The 23578-nt window shown below is 47.9% G+C and overlaps 1 long non-coding RNA gene and 1 pseudogene across 1 annotated transcript in view; both read right to left on the bottom strand.

Moving 5' to 3' along the window:
* Positions 1 to 858: 858 nt before the first annotated feature.
* LOC142761782 (protein argonaute-4-like) lies at positions 859 to 20467 on the bottom strand (annotated as a pseudogene).
* Positions 20468 to 20599: 132 nt separating this feature from the next.
* Positions 20600 to 23578, bottom strand: part of LOC142776544 (uncharacterized) — a 38678-nt gene continuing 35699 nt past the window's right edge. Inside the window, exon 3 of the long non-coding RNA XR_012887626.1 lies at positions 20600 to 20738. This is a non-coding gene — a long non-coding RNA (uncharacterized LOC142776544). The remainder of the gene's footprint in view (positions 20739 to 23578) is intronic.

Below are 23578 nucleotides of genomic sequence, written 5' to 3'. Positions count from 1 at the left end.
CTGACTAGTTTTTCTTTGAGTCCCTCATTTTTTAATACAGTCTAGTCAGCGAAAGCTTGGCCTGGCTGACCATTTTACAGGCGAGTATACTTAGGTGACGCGGGCTGCGTTTGCTTGTGGCACCACTGTAAACTAGCAACTATACAACAAAAGCCAACTGAGCAGGACCAAGTTAGGAGGCAAACCATGCATCCCCTCTTGCCCTGACCGCGGGCATTCCCTTCTATTGTCCAGAAAATTAGTGAATGAAATGAATGTGACGTAACTTGATTAAGTATGGGCCCTGAATATCATTCGTCTAATCAAGCGAACAGCTTTTCATGAAATGGTAAGCTTCACTGCGAATTAAGCCGGAATTTTTTTTCTCTATTTCATTTTATACGACTGATGAATGCCTGCCTGAACCCCCGTGATTCACGCTGGTGGTCACCAAGGCAAATCTGGTAACTGTTGGTTCTCGTCCTTCCAGGGTCTTTCGTGCCCCGTCGGTTCACTGGTGGCCGGATCAAAAACTTCATTTACAAGTAAGCCGTACGAAACTTATAATCTAATAACGTTTGCATGCGTCCTCAAAAATACTAACTCCTAATAGTTGTACGAATACCTACCTAGCCGGATGCAACTACATCGCAAAACGCCTCGTGCATCTGTCGCACCAAGTATTTCCCTCATTCTTTTTAATGCCATTCTCCGTGAGGTTCGGCATGAACCGTTCCAGATTGGGCTACCTGTGGGCCGCCATGATTCCCTGTAGATTGAGGCAGTGCCGGTTAAGTTAAACAGACGTGACCCCCCCCCCCCCCCCGTACAACGCACGTCTGGGCCAGTCACGTCATCCTCTGCTTTCACGTGCCGCTGTCCAGGAGGAAGGTGATTCTTCTATTGAGTGCAAATTGTTTACAACATTCTTGACTGAGAAGGACAGCATCTCCTCCGCCTTAGGTATGGGAGTAGAGAAGCTGCCGCGACACCCCGAAAGTTCGCTTTTTTTGGAGGGGGGCGGGAGGTCACACGTGTAGACCTCTACCTAAAGGGAATATGGTGGTCCACAGGGAGCTGTTTTGATAAGGTGTATAGAATAGGGTATAAAGCTCTTATATTTGGTGCTCTTAAATAAATCCATCAATTATGTTACAAACTCAGGGCCCGATAAATCACATAGGTGTTATGAAGAGAGCCGTTATGCCATATACTGTTATACAAACACTAAAACGTGAGAAAACAATGCGTAACGGTAGGAATACGCGACTTGTGACGCGAGTATAAGAGAACGTAGGTTAGTTCGCTAACAGGTAAATGACTTTTGTTTTGTTATGCATGAAGGAAAGTGTAGAGTTAAGGGCTTGTTTTCTTTATTAGACACAACATTAATGAAAACTGACAATAATGTCAGGGGAAGTATAGGGGACGTTATTAAAAGTAATTGTAATGTTAATTCGAATAACGACAGTGGACGAAAAAATAACCTGACACTGAAGGCAAGTTATCTTTTCGTCTACTTTTTCAGCCGAGAAAACTCGTCGAAAAAGAAATTCGTTTCACTTCAATGACGTGGAGCTGTTTAGTCTATATTCCGCCCTTTTGTATTTTATATGAAGTTTCAAATGTGAAGCAGTCATTTGACTAACCTGTGTAAAGCTGTCGCTCTGTCCACACCCTCACTCTCCTGGCCACAGGTGTCGGGGCGGTGCCATGTAGGTCACGCCTTTCCTTGCAGTGCGCACGCGTTGACGTCGCTCTCTCCCCAACCTGTCGCTGCTTGATCGCCGCGGGTCATCTCTTTCTTCACCCTCTCCACCGCTCGCAACGTTCGAGCGCACATCGAGCAAACAGTCTTTCTGCGATTAAACTTACAGGAAGCCCAACCCGTCTCCCGTGCCTGAGTTTCGAACAACGAACGCTACACCGAGTATCGCTTCAAACCGTTCTTCCAGCATCCGCGTCGACGCCTGTTTCAACCGGGTCAACGCCGCGCGCGCCGCTGCTGTTTGGGCCCTTAGGGAAGATTGTCCATAATTTATATTTTATGCTTATAGATTGTATTCGACTTTAAAATTTATAATGAACGATACGTCATTTCCGTCACGGAAGTATGTCACTGAAGTCTTGGTGAACCCCGGCATAAAGCACTTGTTATAATCGTCGAATATACAGTATTGCTATACTCAGCGACAACTTACCTTGACAGTGGATCAAAAGCCAAGGACGCGGAGCTTCCGCACATTCCCGTTCCTCCGAAATTAGTACGGCCGCTTGGGGCTGATTTCCGTTTCGTTCGCTCGCATCGTTAGCGAGTCTAGGCAATTACACAAGGAAAAATGTGAATGGCAGAAACATTTTGATGGTTCGTTGCATGTCATATTACGAGTATGTTTTTTCTTGGAGAACTAAACAGCGTGTTTGAGGCCACACGCTGACCCACTAAGTCATGGACGCCATGTTTACTTGGGAAAACGGGCACGTTATTGTTAAGTTGGTGCTGTCCAAGAAATCGAAAAAAAGAGAAAGATATTCTTGCAAAGTCAACAATAAGTGTACTTTACCGACGTCTTTCCACAACATATTGAGTCTCATAACAAATACAGCAGCATATATTTCAGCAAGGCCGATGTGAATATAATCAGTACACGGAAGTGCCAATTTCTGGGCGTAGTAGCGGGCATGCGCTTCGGTTTTATAGCTTCTGCACTGCTGTCAATAAATGTTGACGTTGATTATCATTTTTATAGATACATTTTATAGATACATATGCAGATATCTCTTGTTGCAAATTATAAGAGGGCGCATACTTCGTGCAGGGTATCGAGAGCTCGCAAGTGCCTCGGCGGGGGCATGCGCCAGGCGGGAATCGTGGCGGCAGCCGGACTCGTGGCGCCTCATTTTAGGTGACGCCGAGGGAGTACGAAGACCTCCAGTAGGCCGTCACTGTCAAGATGATTCCCATTGGGCTGACTAAGGCGTGAGCAGTCCTCTACAACGGCGTCGACGCGGATTACGTAGACGCAACACTGGTCAAGATACGTTACGTAATCGAAGAACTCTGTCGGTCCGCTGGAGCCTAGGCGATAACTACTTAGGATACATTCGGGTGGTTGTTGCACAGCGCTCTGATGGCTATGAAAGAATTGATGTAAAAGAGCAACCAAGCATCACTTCTTAACTGAGTGGGCAACCACGTTATAAGCAATGAGCAACATGATTGTCACGCCTGCTTGTTCTGGTTGTAGGGATATTTTTATTTCGTTATTTACTTTTTCCTCAACCGAAATTATGCAGCTGCGTTCCCTCCATGAAGTCCATGGAGGAGGGATCTGTATGATGAGGAACCTATATCTATTGCTGTAAGCCCGGTGCCGCAAAGGGTGTTAAGTTCACCGATTTCGAATATGGTCAGAGCACTCTCAAACGACCACTGGAATGCGCCATGAGATGCGCACGAAAGCGTCACGTGACCTCTCGTGGGCATGCGCATGGTGGACCACGCGCCACGATGCTTGCCGAGCGTGAAACAAGGCGGCTTCTTTCATGGTGTTTTACCTCGTACCACGAAAGCATTATTTTAGCACGATAGGTTGCCCTTTGGATATTTTTCGCAGTAAAAGAATAAAATACAAAAGTCTGGAAAGCTCTCGATTAAACGCCTCGTTTATTCTTCCGTGAAAAACTGGAGCACTCGGTAAAAGATGATGCAATGAAACCTCGTTGTAACGACCACTAATATTGCGAATTACGGGTTATAGCGAAATAAATGCGTACTTTTGTCGATCGTGCTTCATTTCGATGACGTTTTTCGTTCGACAACAAGATCTAAAACGCGAAAACTGCGGTTAAATTGGTTCTAACGAAAAAACGGTTAGGTTAAGTTAGGCTTTCGCGAGGGTCGTAACTCGAGGGAAGGAAAAAAGTACATTTCCCCTTGGTGAAAGATGGTCCGACAAGATCCGGAAAGGGGTAGCTTAGTTTTGTAGAAAAAAAACCTTAATGGTGGTGTAAGAGCCTCTAACTGAATGCGCAGCTGTGTTTCGAATGCGCATGCAATAACATTTTTACAGAATAGGAGCAAATTATCTTGTGAACTTTCACGAGTTATCACAAGAGAGAAAATATGGTGCACGCGTGCAATTCGCTTACACAACACGTTCGCAACGGCTATTATCCAGCGCTCTCGCCGTTATGCTTTGGAACAGCTACAAAACTCGGTAAAACTAAATTCCTTTACGTCCGTGGCAATTCACGACGCAACAGTATCGAATCGAAGCGTCGACTGCGGTCCTTCTTTGTAGAGTGCGGAGCTGTTGCGTCTGATATTGTTTTCGCCGTCGCCCTGGTGAGTGAACCATAAGCATGTCATGGCGGTTTCATGGCGCGCCTGACTAGCAGAGAAAATTTCGTGGCTCTTCTTCCAAGTGTCCAATGCGCAAACACACCAAAAGTTTAGCTCAATCGTTGTTTCACCCTTGCTATAGTTGCACCTGGTTACGTAGCACACTGTGCAAACGAGTCGAGCTTTTCACTACCCAAAACTGCGTCGACAGGTGGCGCTACATGTCAGCAAAGCTACAAAGTCTGACGTCCCATCAGAAGTTCATGTCTAAACATAACCCGGAAAATTATTTTATAGACACCATGATTAGAGCTCATACAACGGGCAATATTTCTTGTGTAATAGAACAAAGGCTAAAACCTTAGCGGTTTGACTACTGACGAGGAGTTCATCTTAGCGTGCTCGGCACTGTATACCAACTGCTCTCTGTCGTGCCTCTAGTAGCGCTTCGTATACTACTGTTAGCCTATCTCGTGCCTTCATTAACATCTATTCTGCAATGTATGGGAATCCACGTGCTTCAACTGCATACCCACCCCCCACCGCAAGCACACACACACACACACGCACCATTTCACGCCCGACTACACGTATGCTTTGCAGACCGTCAACGCGTGGTTTTTTGACGCAGCGTCGCACCTTTTCCTTTTGAAGAGCACGCGGGTATACCCGAAGCTGCGCCCAGGCCACGGTGTAAGATACAAATAATTGTTTCTATCTTACACCATGAGCCAGACCTTTACCGCGCGCCAGCTCCGCTCCTCCAGTGGCCTCCACCCTAGAGACGGTGATTACTGCACGGTGCTCCGTTCATTCAAACGGAATCACACTTTTGAAGCAACTAGACGTCCGCTTCAAATGCCGTTTTTTAAAGATATATGTCTATACAGACGCCGTAATGATACATAACGTAGTCATACCGCGTGCTAGGTCATTGTGCTATAAGTAAAAGCAGGACCGGAAACTTGCGGCTAACGTGAGGCAAGAGCTGCAGGCATCATCCACGCGCAATACCGCTCTAGACGAGTCCGATTCCGTCTGTACGCGTTCCCCTCTTCGGGCATCGCACCATGCATATTGTACAAAGCAGGCCACGAAAGCATAGCTCTAGCAAGAGACATTTTTCTGACACACTCGCGCGGGCCGGCATAGCGTGTGACCGACTGTACGCTAGGATCTCATCCTACTTGAGAATGACACGGCACATCCTGCACTGACAGGAACGGCGAACGTTTTCTTTCAGGTCACCTTGCTAGTGAAGAACTTATGCGCCATGCTCGTAGGCGTAAGCACAAAAAAAGAACCAACAACACATATTTTGCCTGTTTCTGTTAACTATAAACGTGCGAGCGTGCATAACTATTGTTGTTCTTGTTGTATCATGGGTGTGCCCCGTCAACTTCTGAGTTTCTGAGTTACGTTTAACTAATTTCATAGTTACGCTTAAAGTCAACTTGCGTGTGGATCGTATACGTAAAACGCAAAACTTAATGAGGCTTACCTCCCTTCTCGGCGATGTTTCCCATTATGGCAGGCGGAAGCAATCTGTAGTACCACCCATGTCTGTTCTAGCGACGCAGCGAAGGTATTACACAGTTTGAAAAATTTGACGAGCACCACGTTCATAAGAGGCACCGAGCATACGCATCCACGCGAATTTCGACCTAATATAAACGGGAGGAACCAGCAATCGGTAACTGCGACTCAAACAGAGCCTCACTTCGGCCTGTGCTTGCCACAACGGTTTACTGTGGTGTGACTAAGATAATTGCTAACAGAGTAAAGAAAACATTAGAATTTAATCAACCAAAGGAACAAGCAGGATTTCGAACAGGCTACTCAACAAGTGACCATATTCATACTATCAATCAGGTAATAAAGAAATGCTCAGAGTATAACCAACCACTATACATAGCCTTCATAGATTACGAGAAGGCGTTTGATTAGTAGAAATATCAGCCGTCATGCAGACACTGCGGAATCAGGGCGTAGATGAAGTATATCTGAACATACTGGAAGAAATCTACAGGGGATCAACTGCTACCATAGTGCTTCATAAAGAAAGCAACAGAATACCAATCAAGAAGGGTGTAAGGCAGGGGGACACAATCTCCCCAATGCTATTTACCGCGTGCTTACAGGAGGTTTTCAGAACCCTAGAATGGGAACAGTTAGGGATAAAAGTTAATGGAGAATACCTTAGTAACCTGCGCTTCGCCGATGACATTGCATTGCTGAGTAACTCAGGGGACGAATTGCAACTCATGATTACGGAGTTAGACAAGGAGAGCAGAAAGGTGGGTCTTAAAATTAATCTGCAGAAAACGAAAGTAATGTACAACATCCTCGGAAAGGAGCAGCGCTTCGAGAGAGGTAATAGTGCACTTGAAGTTGTAAAATACTTTGTCTACTTAGGGCAGGTAATAACCGCAGAGCCGAACCACGAGATTGAAGTAACTAGAAGAATAAGAATGGGGTACAGCACATTCGGCAAGCACTCTCAAATTATGACAGGTAGATTGCCACTATCCCTCAAGAGGAAGGTATATAACAGCTGTATCTTGCCGGTACTTAGCTACAGAGCAGAAACCTGGAGACTTACAAAGAGGATTCAGCTTAAATTGAGGACGACGCAGCGAGCAACGGAAAGAAAAATGTTAGGTGTAACCTTAAGAGACAAGAAAAGAGCAGAGTGTATTAGGGGACAAACAGGAGTTAAGGATATCATAGTTGAAATAAAGAAGAGGAAATGGACATGGGCCCGGCATGTAGCGCGTACACAGGATAACCGCTGGTCATTAAGGGTAACTAACTGGATTCCCAGAGAAGGGAAGCGGGTATGGGGGAGACAGAAGGTTAGGTGGGCAGATGAGATTAAGAAGTTTGCGGGTATAAATTGGCAGCAGCAAGCACATGACCGGGTTAACTGGCGGAACATGGGAGAGGCCTTTGCCTGCAATTGATGTAGTCAGGCTGATGATAATGATGATGATGAACTAAGGTTGCCAGACAGCTATACGGACAGCCACAACTGCAGCTTGTTCTCGAGTACTTTTTGCTCGAAAAACAGTACACTGCAGTAGCATTTGTAACGTCTTCTTGGCCAACAACGATTATCGTCATCGATCTCACGTGCCTGTATTCGTGTTATCTACGTGCGCCCAGCATTTTCGGGCCATGGAGATAGCATGAAAACAAGCGCGCTATCAGCGTGATGTATTTGGCGTACGATTCCGGACGGGGAATTTAAGAGCAACGTTTTCTTGAACAAGCGCGAGCAAGCCAGATGACGATTCTTGTTTTGGCACTATAAAAAACTTCCCAGTTGACTGGTAGTGTTCTACGCCCCAAATCCACAATAATATCAGAGACGCCATAGTGGATGGCTTTGGAAGATTTTACATCTTGTGACACACATCGCACAGCACCCGGGCTTCCAGCTTTATCGAAATGCGGCAAAGCAGGTTGGGATTAGATCCCGCGATCTTTGACTCAGCAGTTCAACGCCATAACCAACCATGCACTGGACCGTCGTGGCGGGGAGAACTCCCAAAATGATACGACGTATTTGTGGCGTGTCCTAGATATGGCATCCAAGTCTGGCTCCACCGCAACAGCTTGCTCTGGATAGCAAAACGTGATGACAAAGACCATACCTCTGCTTCTAATGGATAACATAAACCGATATCAAAGGCCGCATGGTCTTTGCTGACCACAGTGTGCCATTTTTGCAAAAATAATGCTTGTGTGGCGACAAACAGTTACTCTTGAAAAGTAGGAGTCGAGAACACTCCCCCATGTTTAAACAGCGTACATGCACACTTTCTTTCCCCGATTATTCTTCCCCGCCGCGGTGGTCTAGTGGCTAAGGTACTCGGCTGCTGACCCGCAGGTCGCGGGTTCGAATCCCGGCTGCGGCGGCTGCATTTTCGATGGAGGCGGAAATGTTGTAGGCCCATGTGCTCAGATTTGGGTGCACGTTAAAGAACCCCAGGTGGTCGAAATTTCTGGAGCCCTCCACTACGGCGTCTCTCATAATCATATAGTGGTTTTGGGACGTTAAACCCCACATATCAATCAATCAATCCCCGATTATTCCAGGGCCTCGCTTGTCCTGTGGTATCCTTGACGGCTGGGACGAAGGAAGCAAGTAAGGAAAATATGAGGAAAGAACGGCAGGGAGGTTAACCAGCCTATAGGCAGCCGGTACAGACAGACAGACAGACAGAGAGATAGTGCAGTGGGCCATTCAACCCACAAGACTAAAGGGGTAAAATTCCTTGCTGTAAGGGTTCAACTGTAGTCCCTAAATTTTTCTTACCAACCACTGCCTCCTTTCTAGCTCCCCCCACCCCCTTACGCTTTCCGCAGCTCGATATCTGCTTCACTGGAACGCTAGGCGTAGCCAGGAAATTTTTTCGCGGGAGGAGTGCGGGGATTTTTTTATTTTAGTGGGGGCACCTCCTTGAATAGTTTTTTTTTTCACTCTCTATTAACATTTAGGGGTGGGGGCGCGGGCCCGGTACCCCTTGACCGCCTCATTCTCCTCCGACATAGCGCCGTCACCTAGAGCAATTGAGAAGTGGAACACGAGTACAAGTAGCAGTACGAACGAAGACGACAGACTCCGCAGTAGCCTTTAAAAAATGGCAGCATATCCTCGGAGTGAATGATGCAGAGTGGGGCGACATTCTTTCTTGCTTTTTCCGTCTGTGTGACCATCCATGCGTCCATCCTCCCGTCCGTCTATACGTCCGCCCCTGCGTCCGTTCATGCGTGCATCTATGCGTCTGTCTTTGTGTCCGTTCGTCCATCTATTCAACACTCCAACTACCACCATCTCGCATCTTTTCATCACATATTACCCATATAGAAGCACCGCTATTCAGTGGACATTCCAAGGACTAAACGAGAGGTGGCACACGCACACTTTCTTACGGCTTGCCCTTCAGGTCTACATCTCACCTTTAACCACCTGGAGTTCAAGGTATATACTAGTTCACTGTATACATGGCACTGCGGCCCAACGTTCACTAAACTTTTCTAAAACCAAGGAGGTTACGCACAGCGAGTATAGAATAGAACCTTTTCTTGTCAGATAGTGCTCAATGTACATGCCAATGGCTACTATTGGGGAATGATAGACAGGAGCATTCAGATTATTGTTCAACAAAGCACACGAGAAATATCCTACCGGCACCGCCTTGCAGGTCAAAATGTAACACTGGTTACACACTACGACTACGAAGAACGAACGGGTGCCGCTATAAGGAGCTTCGCCCCTAATATTCTACTGAACATACGAGGAACGAACATTATAAAAAACACTTTTTTTAATTTCTAACACAAAACAAAAAAGACTTGTCGAAGGAAAACAAGAACAAAACCCACACAAACGCTCCAGAAAAAAGGGGGGCTCCAGAAAAACGTCTCGAACGCAGAAGTTCTAAAAAAAAAATTCCTAAAAGGAAGGAAAGAAACAGGAAATTAATACGTAGTAAAAGTACCCTCTGGCAAAAATGGCGGTGAACAAAAATCTTACCAGCTAAACGCGGTTGGCGAGCGACGAAGTGTTGATAACACTAAATGCTCAAAGGAAAATATATGGGTCAATCAGCTCCCATTGTGATTTTTACTTCAGATTTTTTTTCTAAGTGCGTTGATGCCCCGATAATAATTAGGCGCAGATGCCGTACTACTGGCGAAGTAAAAGGAATCCGAGGAAAGCCCTGCCCCAAATATAGAAATGCCAATTACACAATGGACTGATGTATGGATGGCTTATTTATGTTGGCCTACAATGCCTTGCCTAATTTGATTAAGCCCACACGTATACCTGGGTGGATATAGCCACATTCAATCAATGACCGCGACACTTACGCCTTCTGTGGGTGTATCTGGGTACACAAGCCTTCTGTGGGTGTATCTTGGAACGCACACACTGAAAAACTATGTGGCACTATATCAAGGATTTCGGGCATATTATCCCGGGTGCGTTTCTCGCTACCTAAGGCAGTTAAACTTCTCATCTATAAATCCCTGTTTTTATCTCACGTCAACTACTGTCATCTGGTTTGGGGTACGACAACTCTAACAAATATCCGCAAACTGCACGTCATACAGAAAAGGGCTGTTCGTGCCGTTGCAAATGCTCCATATCACAGTCACACCACTCCCATATTTCACGACATGAAGCTGCTACCTCTACCTGAATACTACCGCGCAATGCTTGTGAAACGCTACCATGCAGGATTAAAAGGCGACAACCTTTTAGGAACCATTGCCAACCTAAACCACCGCAAAGTTCTTTATAACACGCGTTTCAATCACACATGGCTTATCCCGCGCACGCGCACTAACTACGGCAAAGAAATGCTGCGCTTCCTCCTGCCGTTTCACTTGAATGCCATATCGTCTTTCATTTGAGTGACTGTTCTGATTGTAAGTGTAGTAAGCGTATGGGCACATGCCCCATATTTTTTTTCTTATTTTTTTTTTTACTTTGGTGCTAATCTTGCGATCTTCTTTTCTTGCATCGTTACACTCTCTTATTGATATCGTTTGTGTAAGGAAATAATTATGGTCATTTTTTTGAGTTTATTACTTTTCAATCTTCATGCTTTATTATGCTTATGCTTTATTATGCTTATGCTTATTATACTTTATGCTTTATGCTTGCTCAAATTTTTGTACATTGTCACTGCAATAAAAGTGTTGCCTATGCTGCCCATTTGTAAGGGGTCGTGGTCCCAGTCAAGCCCATTAGAGGCTTTTTGACCACGGCCCTCAGCATCCCGAATGTTGAAATAAATAAAGTTCAAAGTTAAAGTTCAAAGTTCAAAGCGCTATAGATCCGACCAGTTTCAGAAGAGGTGCCCTGTTAAATGTATGAGTGCCCCAAAAGTGTTAAGGTACACTAAAGAGAAAGAATCGGGGAAAGCAAGCTTCAGTTTCAAATTTTGTGTGTTAATCTTCATACGTGACATTAGAAATTTCAAAATGTATTTTTCACACTTTCACGACATTGGCTTGACAAAATTTTCTGAAACATCGTATGTCGATGCTGATCACATTACACAATAAAATTGTATCGATTGAAAGCTACGTTAGACCCAGTAAACACCATCAAAATTTATGAAGTCACAGTGCAGGAAATATCAAGGTGGCGTTTTTATTTACTTTTTTTTCCGCATTTTCTCGCTTAGCAAGCATCGTGTTGTGGTTAAAAGTGGTGTTTTCGGGATTGGGAAATCGTAATATACAAATACGGGAGAAGAGTGGATCAGGGAATAAGCCGGGGTTACTAGGATATCAATTAAAATCGAGAAGAAATGAACATAGACCGGGCACCTAAAGTGCGTAGGCAGGATTAACCGCTGGTCAATAACTGGATTCTCAGAGAAGGCAAGTGGATTGAGGGAAAGACAAAGGTTAGGTGAGCAGATGATACCAGAAAGTTTTCGGGTATTAGGTGAGAGCACCAAGCTCAGGACAGAGTTGCCTGACGAAACATGGGAGAGGCCTTTGTCCTGCAGTGGGCGTATAGTCAGGCTGAGGATGATGATGAATGGAAAAAAATTGTTTTGCCCTTTAGCGTCTACCAACCTGATCCGTGAAGCCAAGGACTACGATCAGACGAAGTACATGGCCGTCTGCAAATTGTCGAGCACCTTGACGGCCTGCACGTACTGGCTGGTGGTGATTGAGTCGGCCGAGCCACCGGACGAGTCACTGCTTGAACTCGAGACGTCAACCTTGCTGATCACGTGGCTCTTGGCGCGGTACGCGGCCAGGTGGGCGTAGTACACCGGGGCCGGGATGCTGACGCTGCGCGCACATCGGGCGTTTGTGTGGCAGAGGTAGAAGCTGAGCTTCTGCAGGTCGTCCGCCGAGAAATTGGAGTCGTCCCACACGATGTAGTAGTGGGAAGGCTTGCTCGTGCCCTGCGCCGGTACGTAACAAAAAAAAAGGAAATGACAAGATTGCAAAAAGACTTTGTGAAAAGACCAGTCTTCTGTTTGGAGAGATTGCACGTACGAGATATGGATTCCACCTGGCAGTAATGTCAAAACACAAAAGTTTCTGTGGAGCGGCAGAGCACTGGCAGCACAGTGTTAATTTTTTAGCGAAGCGTAGGAAACACCTGTTTTATCTGGTTCATTAAGTTGCACTGTCAGCGCTGCGTAATGAATAAATGAAATGAACAAACTGCTTCATAGTTACGTATTGATGTTGTGCCTCAATCGCGTTGCGCCTCAACCAGACTAAGATGGCTGGCCGTTCAGCAAGTGCTTAAAACTTCGGTGATTGGATGAATTATTTGACAGACAGACAGACAGACAGGCAGGCAAACCAAAAATTTGTGCGTGGAAGCATCACAAGAAAAACTATTAAAAGGGTGGTAATTAGGGAAGCTTTACCGCACGAGGTACGTTGTAGGGCGTAAGCCTTGGGGCCTTTGAAAAGTAAGCTCAACTGCGTGACCTTGGCAGGGAATTGTTTTGCCTATTACTAGATGGGTAAAAGATCGAAGTCATTCCGAGTACACTGCCTTGGAGCCTTGGAGTTTGCAACGCGACACCCTTGTGGCAGCTAAGTTACGACGGAGGGCCTAACCACGACTGTAGCGATCAACGTATACGGTATATCATTTTTAATGCGTGGGAACACGCGCACTGATCATCGCGCTCGTATACCTGTATGCCGAAGTGGCTGCACAAGAAAAAATCGAAGCCCAGCGGGTGAGTTGCCACGGAGTCGACGGTGGTGCCGGGCGAGACGTTTCGGCACTTGCCGACACCGTCGTAGTCACTGGCCGGCATGAACCGGGTGTGGTGTCGCTTCTCGACGACGATGAAAGTGAGGGCCGGCTCGTACGTCTCGTTGGGAGACATCTCCTGGCAGGCAAGCCGGATGGCGCTCACCTGGGGTTACGCACAGAAAGAGACGACAGACAGGGCTGTTAATGGCCGACAGAAAGATGGAGACATGAGGGTTCATTTCCCAGGCTAGATGGGTAACCGAACGAAAGCATTCCGATTACACTGCAGAGCGAGAAACAGCCTGACTAACAGCCATATCGATTACGAAGAATAGGCCCTGGCATCACGTTGACGACAGCCGTATCGATTACGACATGAGGGTATTAGGCTGAATAGGCGTGCAAGAAAGCAAATGGAAGCGCGAGCACCGGTATAAGTATCACGAAGTGGTAGCCATATTACGAGTTACATAGTAAATTATATAATGGGCCAGCTGCAGCCATTTCAATTAAAATGTGAAAACTACCAACGAGCATCGTTTCAGGCAGCCGCAAACGCGCGCGCTCACCTCGCGGTTGCGGACCTCCATGAACTGCCCCTCACTCACTCCGTCCCGGTAGAAGATGATGATCTCAGGCTTGTTCTTGGTGGCCCGGTAGAAGGCCTTGAGCAGCTCCTTCATCATGTCCTTCAGGTCCTTAATGATCTCCGCGCGAGACGTGGCCGTCGAGTCCTTCATCTGGACCCGAACGGAAGAGTGGAACCTAGAAGGGATCGAGTCCAGGCTGCCAACGCAGGCGACGATGGAGGGGCGGTGCTTGTCCCCGGGCCGGGCGCCGGATGAGTTACGTCCGCACCGATAATGATGACGGGCTTCAGCAAGATAGCCGGCTTTTTCTGGGACAGGATGCTGTTGTCGGTGCCGCCCAGCTTGGTGTTCATCTTCTGGCACAGGTTGGTGACCAGCGCCGGGTTGCACTTCTTGACGACGTTGTTGTCCATGACACACTGGGTGCGAGGGCCGATCTCCGTCTCGGCCACCTGCTTTATCTCGTCGTAATTGGTGCTCTTGGCCAGGATGATGATGACAATCTCGATGTTGGGGACCTTGCGCTGCTCCTCAAGCAGCGTGGTGCGGATCGGCTTGCGGTTCGTGTCGGCCGAGCTGATATCCACCGGCTGCTCAATTTGCATGCCGAGCTCGTTGCCCGTACGCACCAGCAACTTGACAAAGTTGTCCACACTGCACAAGTATATGGAGATGTATCCCATGATTGGATGGTGGCTCATGCTCCCCTAGCTAGAGTGCAATTACTTGCCATGATTTCAGCTTCCAGAACAATGAAAAAGTTAGCCAGAGTGCACTGACAATGGAGGATGTATCCCAGGAGTAGGCGGCGGCTCACTCCCTCTAGCTAGCGGAAGTTTCCTGCCATAATTTAGGCTACTAGAACAATTATCAAATTAGCCGAAAATGACTGCCTTTGCTTGATTCCTCTCAATATGCTTTTCAGACCGTAGTGGTTTATCTCAACACACGATTCGCGAAAGAATATGTCACATGTCGGAGCGGAGCAATATCATCTGTATAAACAGAGTATTGCAACACCTCTCCCGGATCAACTGGGTACCGAAAATTTGAGGGATGCACCGGCTATGAGTGGCGACAAGAAATTGGCAGAAGCCGACAACATCGTATCTGGCACATCTGCCGTCAGCAGCGCCGAACACTTTTACCACATATGCAGTGTATGTGCCATTTGCCACCATTGCAGAGTTGCGGACCAGTGGGCCTTCAACATGCTATCCTCTACCAAACTTGGATTTGTACTGCCCAGCCATTTGTACTAGAACAATTAGCAAATTAGCCGAAAATGACTGCCTTTGCTTGATTCCTCTCAATATGCTTTTCAGACCGTAGTGGTTTATCTCAACACACGATTCGCGAAAGAATATGTCACATGTCGGAGCGGAGCAATATCATATGTATAAACAGAGTATTGCAACACCTCTCCCGGATCAACTGGGTACCGAAAATTTGAGGGATGCACCGGCTATGAGTGGCGACAAGAAATTGGCAGAAGCCGACAACATCGTATCTGGCACATCTGCCGTCAGCAGCGCCGAACACTTTTACCACATATGCAGTGTATGTGCCATTTGCCACCATTGCAGAGTTGCGGACCAGTGGGCCTTCAACATGCTATCCTCTACCAAACTTGGATTTGTACTGCCCAGCCATGCCCTGCTACGTAGATAATTCCATTTAACATGACCCAACTTTTCTTGCAGACGTCTGTAAATTGCTGTCCTCGCCAGGACTTCTAGATGTGTGTGAGAATTCGCTTTTCGAAAACAAATTACCCGAATCTGCTTGTTACCCTACAAATGTCGTCGACAGACAATAGTCTTGCGTCTGGAGAGAGTGAACAAAATGCTTATTTGATGTTCTGCGCAATAAAATCGGTGAATGGTATTCTGGAGGGGCTGCGTTAGAGAGCCTCGAGCGTGTAGCGAAGGTGAACGAGCACATCAAGGCACGTCAGACACGAGCGCCATCTGGCAGTTATCTTCAAAAACGAAGGCATGTGCGCCTGCGAAGAAAGATGCGCGCCAGTCTCGGAGGTAATAAAGTGTATAACTCAAAGCGACGGGCAGGTGCCACTACCGGGTCGTCGTAGCAAAGCGTTGGAAACACTCAACTTTCGAGCATCGCGTTGCACTGTCAGCGCCGCGCGATAAACGCTACAGTCTTTAGAGTTACTTGCGTGTACCTCTTCTAGCATAAAGGCAGACATACAAAACATCAACATGTGGTTATGGTGCCTCAGATATGTGCAATAATTGCTTTTTTATGATAATCGCACAACTATGAATGCTAAAGTTTGAGAAATATTGATCGGCGCTGCGGATGGAGTTAACAGTTTGAGGTATCGTTAGGGGCGGACAAACAGACAAATGTACAGACGGACAGACCATAATTTTTTTTGTCGAAGGTCTGCAAGAGACTATCGCCCTTAAAAAATTTAACCTTTGATGAGCCAATGTCGTCATGACGGGGCAGGCTGAGTGAAGTATGGGGCATATTTTGAACCACTTCAGTATGCTCGGATTTGCCTGTGAGCTCCCAAGACAAAAGAAAACAACAAAGAAACCTACCTGTCCAGCTGAGCCAAGCGGCTCAGGTTGAGCAGCGTCCAGCGCGTCAGTGAGGCTGCCTTGTAGAAGTGTTTGCCACGCAGCTCCCAGGTGCCCTCGTAAGGCTTGGTCACCGCGTTGTTCTCGAACACCAGGGATGGCGGCTCGAGCACCCACCCTTTCAGCTGAGTCGGCTCAGTGCTGATCTTAATGTTGAACTCGCGTAGGCACTGGTCATTACTGCCGACCAGGTCTCGGACAGACTGGCGAATCTCGTTGAAGCGCTTGGCCGGAGGCTGAGCGGTTCGCTTGATCATCTCCGAGGTCTGGTTCTCGTCCAGCTTTTTCCGGCAGTGCTGGCCTTCGACGATTTCGCACACCTCGAGGGGCAGGTAGACGGGGTGAGCGAGGTTTCCGACCTGAATGCAGGGCAGGTTCGGGTAAACTAGGCGGCCGTAGTGGTTCTGGAAGTAGTCTGCCACCGAGCAGCGGGAGCCGTCCTCTATGTCGAAGAACAGGTTCTTGGCGGGCTCCTTGGTGACCCGGACGACCTTGTACTTCCGAGGGTACGGCAGGTGGGTCACCTAATGAGTAGTAATTGAGTACGAGAAACGCAAAAGGTGACCACACGATGTCGCCATGCTGGCCATTTTTGTTTATGGGTTTGAAAACAATTATGCCAAAATCACGCTTTCGAAGAATTGAAGTAGTCTCTGAAGACGTCACGAATGCTGGTCAAAGAGCTGAAATATTGTGGCGCCCCCTCGCCATTACATAGCTAACTTTGCTCTACAGCAGTTTCACCAACATCTGCCTACAACTAAATCTTAAGTCTTTATTTTTTTTTCAAAATCCCAAATTATTGTAAATTCTGCATACTGCAACAGGAGGACGCACAGTTTGTAGGTACAGTTTTTACATATTGTGAAAGCATATTCGTGGGATATCCTCGTTTCCCCGAGGCTTTGGATATCCATCTATACCCATTCATTGATATTCATTCATCATTATCATTATGTTATTTACATATCCACTAGATATCTACCTCGAAAGGGGGAGGACACTCGAGGAGAGTGGGGTCAAAACCTCCTTGACCACCCACCAACCCCATTAATACAGTGGTGTACTCGCCTTGATACGCAGACCCTTGAGTTCCTTGTTGAGCCGAACATTCTGAAAGTCCCGGAGGTCGCGGAAGTCGACCAAGGTCCTCTCGCGGCGTCCGTCGCTCAAGATCTTGCACATGAACGATATGACCGGCTCCGGCTCGTAGAATGTGGTGGCTGACATGTCCACGTTCAGCATGCGCTTCCACTGATCCGGTCGCACGCTGGTGTAGTAGCCGAACCACACTTCACGACCGCCCCCCACAGAGTGCGCCTGGTTTGGAAGCGGCGGCTTGAAGAAGGACCGGCCGACGGGAGTCAACTTGATGGAAGGGCCGTGACGCAGGACAATATCAATGGCTTGCAGGACCTCCTGCGGGACTGTGTTGACCCGGTTCTCGAAGACTGTGTGCAGGGCGTCCCGGTTCATGGTGGCCACGTACTGGATCTTGACGACGAACTTCTACACCCTCTGGTCTTCCTCGAGATCTACCGCCAAGGTCCACTCGCGGAACTTGAGCTCCCGACGCGTGTACAAATTCTTTCGGCCTTCGAATGCCGGCACACAGTTGCTCAAGTCTAGGCGGTACTTCTTGACTAGCAGTTCGATGACAAGTCTGTTGATCTTTGTGCTTATGCAGCGGTACTTGCGCTTCTCGGGTATCTTCGCCTCTTTGTTGTTCTCGGACAAGATCTCCACGTCATAGTGGAGATCTTCTCCGCGTCATAGTGGTAAACGTTGCCCGCCGGGATCTCGACAGAAAAGTGGTTGGTCATGAGCTGGATGGGGCGACCGAGCAATCCCTGGGCGGGTCGACGCGGGAAGTGGGATGGTAGTGTCTTCTGGATCTCCCTCGGACCGTCAGACAATGGGAGCGATGGCAGTTTGTAGTGACCGGCACGCATACGATTACTTTGTAAATAAGCGAGCAGTACACATAGTCGTCGACAGGATTTTCTCGTGAGGGGAGGGGGGGTGCAAACCAGTTAGCATATCGGATTGCGGAAAGGGAGCTCGCGTGAGGGCAAGTGCTGGGTGAGGCTTGAGGGGGGGCAGGTTTCCCTTTTTCACCCCCCTGCCCTGCCAACACGCGTGACACTACATTATAAACAGGGCGCGGGCGTAACCTAACTTACTTGCCCCGCGCTATCCCTTCATGATTAGCTTCCTATACCGGCAATATTTTGCTTCCGGAACGATAATCGTGACTAATCTGCCGTTGATCACGCAGCCGGTGTGTGCCGCTATTTTCTTAATAACTTGGAATATTTGCACTGTATGTCCAAGTACATTAGCCATGCATCTTTCTGCGGACGCGACACGCTTTTTACCTCCAGTCAGAACTCCTGTCGTTATTGAGCAGGGCACTCCTGAACCATGTGCTAACAAAGCGTTGGGACGAATATGGCTGCCGAAAACGAGCGTTAGCGAACGACGTTCGTCGATGGCTTTTCAACAGTTTTCCGTACTTATACTCGAAGATAGAAAAATCTAGGAACCTCAATCGGAATGAGCGTAGAGAAAGCAATTGCAGCACGCAACGAATTCTAGTAACGCACTTAACAGACTAATAGTTTTTGTAGCGATCAATTCACCAGGCAGTGAACTCCTTTAAAGGGGTCCCGCAACACTTTTTAAGAAGCCATTAAAATGAACTCTTTAAAGGATCTTATTGCCTCACGAACTCACCGCCACACAAATTTTCAGAATTCCTACAGTACGAGCGGACATTTGTGGCACGCTGCATCGCATTTTCTTATCTCTCGTCCCGATAAAAGCGCTCACGAGTTCCGTGTAGAAAGTCGACGCTATATGTGATTATAGAGCGCAGATCCTTGTGAATCGAAAAGTAGTGCTCACGTTCTGAACCCATTGTGTGCCCTTATGAGCTTTAGAAGTGACCTTGTCAAAAGAATTTTACTTGAAAGCTTTCTCGCATTTTGGAACCGTGATCTGCCTAGTGATTTTGGCTTATTTTTTGTGGCTACACGATACCGGAAAAAGAGTTCTCCATTCGTCGTTTGGTAAAGTGCAAATGGCGGAAGATATATTGCAATTGTGCCTAGCCTGAATAAAGTTTTCTTCTCTAAGATACAAAGGCTCCATGGCACCACCGAATAACCATTACTTAGTGCGAAAAACATGGATGTACTGCCTTAAGTTGTCGCCCACATCGAATTTATCAAGCAGCTGCCGTGCGCTCTGTAGCTTGTAAGCTCCGAACTAAAGCTTCTATTTGCTTTAGATTCACGTCCTTAAGTTTCAACACACACATTGCGTGTCGATTTTGCACCCTCTTTGAGAGCCACACACAACCAATTTTGCAGGCTTAGCTTGTGGCGATGGGTGCTCCCAATAAATCTCGGGGCGCATACATTACGCATTTGTAAGCTTTTTCTAATCATACATAGTCAGCACTATTTTAAAGACATCCGATTCAGGACACGTTATTTCGTTTCACTCTACGAGAAGAAAAAGTTTCTGGTTAGTTTCAATACTTAGGGGTTAGGCGACTCGCACTTTCTTCCCATCCCGTTAAATCATGGCACACCTAATAAGATTGCAGGGGAGAGCTTTACAACACCGTACACAGAGCTTGCGGGCGTATAGTGTTAGCGTTTGTCACTGAACGGGAGACTACACGAGGTGATTGTATACGACGCAAAGCAGGTGCAATGCTTTGCGTTGTTCTTAAAACTACCTAATAAGATTACAGTTTCTTTGCTACCGTAATATTATGAAACTATGCTCACCTGTAGACACAGCTCGTATTAATAATCTCTTTTGATCTGTAGCTTGCTCACCTGTAGATGAAGCTCGTATTATTAATCTATGCTCATCTGAAGCTTGCGACGCAAAGCTTTGCGTTGCGCTGTTCTAAAACTCTCGAATGCAATTGCAGTTACACCAGCGGCAGACTTCTCTCTGGGCGTAACTATTACAAAAATATACTCACCTGTAGGCGCAGCTCATCGCTGGACCTCTGCCTGGGTCCGCATATGCCGTTTGGGTGCACAACACCGGGCACCTTGGGCATTGGCGAGGAGTCATGTATCGACCCCTCCTCAGTGGGAGCCACGCAGGGAGGTCCGTTGGCTGTGGCGCCCACGACGACGCCGTGGCTCACGCCGTTCATGGTCAGTGTAGGTGGCACAATAGCAGCAGCCGTGGCGTTAGGCTGGAGCTGCGCCGAGAAAGGTGGCACTGCCGTCGCGACGCCGACTTTCTTCGAGAGGGCTTGTGCGAAAGATGCCTGAGCGGGGGCGCCGTTGGCGTGACGGACCTGTCCGTTGGCGCGGGAGACCTGTCTTTGGCGTGGGAGACCTGGCCGTTGGCGGATCCTTCCACCGAGACGACAGCCGGTCGCCCTACAGTGCGAAGCTCGGAGGCGGTGACACCCGCAGCCCCTGCAGAAAAGACATACCAATTGTTTTTCCACCTAATAAGTAATCGCACCTAAAAAGCCAAAAGGGCATTGGACACTGAAATCTTATAAGACTACATACAGACTTTCACAAGCGTGGCTGTGAACTGCGAGTTATGTGTTTCTTAGCCTTAATCTATGTTATAACTATTGCACCTGGTGTGTGAGTTGCCAAATTTTGAAAAATGAAGTTGGCACCTACGTCCACTGCAGCGCTACGGCCTCTCCTCCAGCCATAGGCAGAGAGTATGGATGGAGGGGGGGGGGGGCTTGGGGGTCGGGCACGGGCACCTACAGGACTGGATCATGAAAAATAGAGCCCCCCCCCCTTCCCCGGCGTGCTCCTGGAATTTATTTTTAAACTTTGGCTTAGGCTCTTATCCTGCGAAAACGAACTGTTGGACACCCTTTCTTGAAGCTGTTCCAGTGGGGACTCTTTATGCCCGTTCCTTTTTATTTCATGATCTTAAAATTGGGATAACCAAGTAGTGATAAAAGGGCAGCCTGGCCCCGTGGTCGTATTGAGGACGAAGTCGCAGGATGACGAAAATTGGGGCATTTGATCGGCTGTCGTGCAAAATAAGTATGGGATTTACGCGTAGGCATCAAGAAAATGATTTTACTTAACGGATGTTTATCATCTATTTAATACTTTGAATAGGTCTTTCTCCTTCTCGCGCTATATCTATCTATCTATCTGTTTGTCATCTATCTATCTATCTATGGAAACACGCCCCGTTCCCACCGGGAATATGAAAACTCTCCGCCTATTCTCCCAATGTCCCCCGATTAAACGCGATCCTGTGCAGGTTAATCCCTACTGCGGCAAGGATGTACACGAAAGCTTCTCATCCGCTCCTCTGGCTTACCGTCATATAACCCTCGCGCGCATGTTTACTTTTCGGGATACCCACAGGGCCCGACCTCATTTTTTATCTATTTGTGCTGTAGTGTCGCTAGTACGCGTTTGTGTTCCTGCAGCAGCTATTCCACATCGTAATATCGCCATTCCGAAAGCTTCGCCATGGGATGCCAGCTCTCCACAAGCACCTGTTACTTATACCGGCATCGCTGGTCACGACCGCGCCTAATTTCACTATCGCGATTGGCTGTGTTACGCAGGCTGCAGACGGGAGCCAGTGAGCGTTGAGAAACATTATCTTGATCAAGTTCTGTCGCCATCAGCATTGCACATTCGGCATTATATTCCTTTGCGTGCTCCGGAAGTAAAACGACCCGATAATTACGTTAATAACAGACAAAGATAGGTGACAGGGTCGGCTCCAGGATTTTTTTTTCGGTTTATAGGGTGCCATGGGTCAAGAGGCTTGCTTGCTCATGAAGGGGAGGGGGGTATAAGAGGCCGCCAGAACATTATGAAGCCTCAGTCCTTCCCCCCCCCCCCCCCCGTAACCCCTGCTGGCACCACCTTTGATATGTGAACGTAACAGACGAATAATCGGTCATCAGTGCGGCCAGTGCCCTCTTCTTCAGGCACTAGGAGGGAAAAAGGCTTCGGCTGAAGGAAGGGTGCAGAGACAAATTATAAATGATGAAGAAATCGGAAGAGCAGCCTCCAATTCACTACCCTACACAGAGGTCAGAGGAAAGGTTGAGGAAATATAGGTGACGTTCGTGACTCTGCGAGAGCGCCGTTTTTTGATCAACGAATTCCTGCTTCCGAGGTTGTTTTAAAGGCCTGTCTACACGCTATCCACGCAGCTGCCACACCGCACGTGTCGGGACACCTGCCGCACGCACAAGCGGAGGGCGTCGCCGATACACATTCGCCCACCGCTTGGGTGGGTCAGGTGTCCCGCCACGTGCGGCAACCGGATTTGGATGAGCTAAATCTTATCAAGCGGGCAAAAACTACAAGAGTGGATCAAAAACGCCTCCATGAAACTGACATCTGTCGTGTGGTGTACGAAAGCACCTAGGAAGTTTCAGCTATAGTGCCTCACGACATTAGAGGTCCAGGTCAGGTTCATGGGGGCATATTCATTGGAACATATGCACGGCCTGTGGTGTTGCTGCCATGCGTCGCTACAGCGGGGACATGTAAATGCAGACACGACATTGTCGATTTACATGTTTTGCATTGTGGGACTTACAACAAGTGAGCCGCGAACACTATAGAATAAGGTATACAAGACTACCGACGAACTCGAGAGACAGATTCTGGCAAAACCGGGTCTGGTTAACTAGCCCCTTCTGGGCAGGGTTCGGCAGCTCGAGCCACTCACTCAGACTCGCGCCCCGGAGGATATCGCCCAATAAGAGAACGCCCCGGAAATGAGCACGTTCTTATGACACACGCTAAGGCCCATGTCCCCTCTATGGTCGAGTGGCACCCGGGAGGCGGAGCCACGCACCGTGCGCCCGATAACGCAACGCGCCCCTCGGAAAACCGTGATACGATCGAGGATACGCGGCCGCGAGCCAAGCTGCCTTCGTGCTGTCCATCAACTTTAAGCAATCATAGGTGAAAATGCCACACACGGAATGGTAGCCGTCTGTCGATCCCCGTCAAGATAGGAAGCGCGCGACCACTCCCGGCCAATCAAAGCACTCAGTCTTTGTCCGAACCACGACCTTCCGGAACCTATCGCGAGTCTTCCGAGTGACGAAACACGGCCGTCGCGCTTTCCTTCAACGCGATGCACTTATCTCCGGTGCCCTCACTCGCACACAAACGTACGACGCTCGGGAGCGTTGTCACGACGTAACGGCGAAAAATTCACGTGAGCGTGATAATCTAAGCCGCCTTTTGTCACAGCGCCACAGTGCATACGCCGCCCTTTCCTATCGGAAATAGAGAAA

The sequence above is a fragment of the Rhipicephalus microplus genome, chromosome X, assembly GCF_043290135.1.
Source record: "Rhipicephalus microplus isolate Deutch F79 chromosome X, USDA_Rmic, whole genome shotgun sequence".
Taxonomy (NCBI): domain Eukaryota; kingdom Metazoa; phylum Arthropoda; class Arachnida; order Ixodida; family Ixodidae; genus Rhipicephalus; species Rhipicephalus microplus.
This window is presented reverse-complemented; position numbering and strand designations above follow the sequence as displayed.